This window comes from Neomonachus schauinslandi, chromosome 14, assembly GCF_002201575.2.
Source record: "Neomonachus schauinslandi chromosome 14, ASM220157v2, whole genome shotgun sequence".
Lineage (NCBI taxonomy): Eukaryota > Metazoa > Chordata > Mammalia > Carnivora > Phocidae > Neomonachus > Neomonachus schauinslandi.
Window position 1 is genome coordinate 59,282,814 of NC_058416.1, and position 4,767 is coordinate 59,287,580.

Sequence of the window (4,767 nt, forward strand, 5' to 3'; positions counted from 1 at the left end):
AGTTGGTTAAGTGACTGCCTTCGGCTCAGGTCATGATCCTGGAGTCCCAGGATCGAGTCCTGCATCGGGCTCCCTGCTCGGCGGGGAGCCTGCTTCTCCCTCTGACCCTCCCCCCTCTCATGTGCTCTCTCATTCTCTCTCTCTCAAATAAATAAATAAAATCTTTAAAAAAAAAAACAAAACATAAAAAAAACCCCACCAAAGATATATGGCTAGTATGCCAATAAAGGCCATAAAATGGAATCATAAAAAAAAAAAATACTCAATCCAAAAGGCAGAAAAAGAGGATAAAAGGAGAGATAGGACATGGGGTGCCTGGGTGGCTCAGTTGGTTAAGTGACTGCCTTCGGCTCAGGTCATGATCCTGGAGTCCTGGGATCGAGTCCCACATCAGGCTCCCAGCTCAGCAGGGAGCCTGCTTCTCCCTCTGACCCTCTCCCCTCTCATGCTGTTTCCCTCTCTCTCTCTCAAATAAATAAAATCTTTTAAAAAATTAAAAAAAAAAAAAAAAGAAAAGATAGGACAAACAGAAGAGAAACAGCAAGATGTGAGATTTAAACCCAACAATGTCAATAACCGTGCTGAGCACAAATAGTCTCAATAACCCAATTAAAAGGCAGAGATTTTCAAACTGGATTAAAAATAACACCTAACATTAAAATAATTATATAGTGCAGACAAATTTTATACAGTTTATGCTGATCTATGATTCATAGCAAAGTATTTATTTTGAATCAGAAAGTTGTAAAAACCTCTCAGATGCTCTCATTTGGCCTCTGTTTTCTCTTTCTAGCACAGGACTGTTGAGCTAGCATGACCTCGAAGGCACCTTTATGCAGGCTCTAGAATTCTATGACTATGACCAAACTGTTTCATCAGTCTCATACTTGTTAATCTTAAAGATAACCATTAAAAACATGATTCTGGTCCTTAGGAAGCCAGGACTCCTAGAGCGGCGACCGTCCAACATTGCCGTGTACAAGGCAAGCTTGGAGCACTTACCTCTAAATGCAGACTGCCAAGTCGCATATTCAAATACTAATTATGTAGGTTTGGAGTGAGCCCCGGGAGCACTCATTTTTAATAAATACCTCTACTAATTCAAATGCAGATTGTTGAACAACCATATTTAAGAAACATACTGTTAGAGGGCAGCAAAATCGTATTTTGCTTCAACTTTGGACACCACTCTATCCATCACGGTTGACAATTACTTCTCTACAAAGGAGGTGTTCCATTCTGCCATGGGCACTGGTGACAAAGCTTTACTTCTATTTCCCATAACTGTTACCTCTTGCCAGTATCTGTGGAATCACTCTGGCCTGAACCCTCCTTTCTGAATTCAAGATTTATCAATTCTTGATTGGACTAGTAAGATTCTGGATCTCATCTTTATGGAGGCCACAAGGATTTGGTTACCATAGTTACAGACTTCACACTTAGGTCTTACCCAGTCATCCTGCAAATGTCTGTCACAGGTTACAAAAAAGAGAAATAAGAAAATAACCAATAAAAAAGACTATTACCACTAATGAAAAAATCCTACCATATATACTGAGTGATGGTACAGTAAATAATATCCTCCGATAAAACAGAGAACATAGAGGTAGTAAATGTAGCTGTACTGTTAACAAGGATCCTACAGTTTATGCAAAGTAGAACACTAAATAGATGATAAAGATACAAATTATAATCCTTATGAGTATTCTCTAAAACATGTAAGAAAGAAGAGCTAGGAAGCCAATAGGGGAATTAAAATGAATACTAAAAAATATCATTAACCCAAAAGAAAGTCAGGAAAAAAGCAACAGAGGGGGGAAAAAAAGAGACAAATAGAAAAAAAAAACAGACCTAAATCCAACCAGATGAATAATTACATTACATATAAGCGGACTAAACATTTAAAAGCAGAGATCCCCAACTAATAAAAAAGTAACACCCAACTATAGCCTATCCACCAGAGAGAGAGTTTTAAAGCCAAAATTTCAATCAGTAGGCTGAAAAGAATTTTTTTAGAAAAGATAAAACAGGGGCGCCTGGGTGGCTCAGTCGTTAAGCGTCTGCCTTCGGCTCAGGTCATGATCCCAGGGTCCTGGGATCGAGCCCCGCATCGGGCTCCCTGCTCCGCGGGAAGCCTGCTTCTCTCTCTCTCCCACTCCCCCTGCTTGTGTTCCCTCTCTCACTGTGTCTCTCTCTGTCAAATAAATAAAAAAAACCTTAAAAAAAAAAAAAAAGAAAAGATAAAACATGAGACAGTAAGCCTAAGAAAGCCAAAGTGGTGATATTATTATTAGACAAAATAGACAAAGACAAGGACTATTACTGCAGATGAAGAGAGACATTTCATGCCTCCATACCCCACCAGAGCGCTTTCTTTCTGGAGAACTAACTCAAGTTTATGGATTCTTGGACACTATGGCAGCAATAGCCCTTTAGGGCTTCAAAGCCTTAAAAACCTAGGCTCCTCCACTGATGAAGTAAAAAAATTAGGTCATCTTTTCATGTTATTTGAAATTTCAAATTGACCAAAAAGCATATAAGAACAATGATCACTCTAAAATGCTTTTTCAAATTATCTGACCTCCCCAAATTCCTATACTTCCTCTTCCCCAGTAAATTTACTGTCTTAGCTGAAGGGCAACCAGGATGGAGTGGAAAAAGGAAGAGGACTTGCAAGCTCTACATAAGAGACAGAATTCCAACAAATAAACTTAAGTACGCAATCTTCATTTTTCAAAACCTCATAATTATAAAATAAAAGCTTCCATGAAAAAGCTATATAACACCTTTTTAAAAAGTTTTTTACTTAAGTTTTTTACTCTAATTCCAGTATAGTTAACATAGTGTTATATTAGTTTCAGGTGTACAATATAGTGATTCAACAATTCTATACGTTACTCAGTGCTCATCATCATAAGTGTACTCTTTAATCTTTTAATGAAAACTTGTGGGTTTTAGTGAATTCTAATAGAATAGAATCCTAATAGAAGAGAATTCCTAATAGGAATAGAAACCTAGAGTACAAACTGAAGCCTTATATTTAAGGCATCATATGGCAAAGGCCCAAAACATAAATTAGACTCAACAGATCTTTCTAGTTCCAAATTATAAGAACCAAACGTGTTACAATACAAATAAAGAGATCAAGAAAAAAAATAAGAAAGTAACCATAGAAAAATGACATTTCTCTCTGTTAACTTATAAAACAGAAAACTTCCCTTTGTATAAAGCTAAGAGATCTGACAGTGGAAGAGAGAAAATATCTTTACAGTTCAGGATGTATCCTCTACCTACTCTCAGCTCCTTGCACCAGCACCAACAGAAATCCAAAGTAGCAGAAAGCAATGACCCAATTTTTAGCTGTTTTAAATTTAAGGAAAATATGAAAGTTTAAAAGTTGGACCCATGTGGAAGTTTGAAGATTAATTTAACCCCTACACAGTGACAGCAAAAAGTGGTGTGAAAAGGGCAGACGCTCTTCAAAATAAGACAGATCTAGGTTCAAATCTCATATTTTGCTACTCATGAACTATGTGAACTTACACAAATACCTAATTAATTTGAGTCTATTTCCTCATCTATAAAATACCACAAGACTTCAATAAAGGGAAAGATTTTTAAGACATACATTCTAAGATAATGTCTATAAAATCTCTAACATAGTGTCAGGCAAATAAGTAAATGTTCCCTCCCCTCTACATTTAGGTCTGTTTCTAGATACAGATAATCTTAATGTGCTTTCCATGTGTTTTTAAATGTTTTCATCCATTTCAACCAGTAAGTAGGGCAGCACATATACTGGGAGTGCCAAGCACTCAACAAGGAACACAGATATAAACACTAGACAAAAGTGTATGCATGTAAGTATGTGTGCAGATATGTGTACACATATATAGACATGCATACTAAGAAAAGATACATGGTGTAAGAATAAATACATACAAAATATACTGTTAACTATTATATGTTGTTAGTTATTACATGTCTAAATCCGCGCTGGTGAGTACAAGAAGACATCAGAAAGTCAGGCAGTTCTTGGAAAATACACCGGAGTTGCCAAGCAGGACAGAGGGCAGGAAGAGGGCATTCCTGGCAGAGAGATCTAAGGATGGTGAGGGAGGAAAGACAAACCACGGCATGTCTGGCAAACTGCCCAAGGACTGTAGCGCAGGTGGGACACAGGGTTCCTATAGAAGCGAGGCAGAAAGAGTAGGGGCCAACCAAAATCAACCTAGCCTTCTAATTTTTAAAAAGTAACATTATTACATTTTGCAATATCCTCTTACCTGGCTAGAGAAGTCATACTGCCACCCTGTAATTAGGAATGGCATAGGAATGCTAAGCAACAACTTAAATTCAGTAATAGTTACCTCTTTTGGGCAATAAACAATTCCAGGCAACATATATGCTTATTCAACTGTTCTACACTAAGACTTTATTAAAATTCTCGATTATTAAATAAAATCATGTTTTTAAAGTTAAGCAAGAAGCAAAGATGATGTCTTTTCCAAGCCAAAAGACCTTTTGCCTTTACACAGCATTCTAAGAGAACCCCAGGTAGCACATCACTCCTTTTTTTTTTTTTTTTTTAAGATTTTATTTGTCAGAGAGAGAGACAGAGCGCGCAAGCAGGGAGAGAGGCAGGCAGAGGGAGAAGCAGGCTCCCCGCTGAGCAAGGAGCCTGATGCGGGACTCGATCCCAGGACCCCGGGATCATGACCCGAGCCGAAGGCAGACACCCAACCGACTGAGCCACCCAGGGGTCCC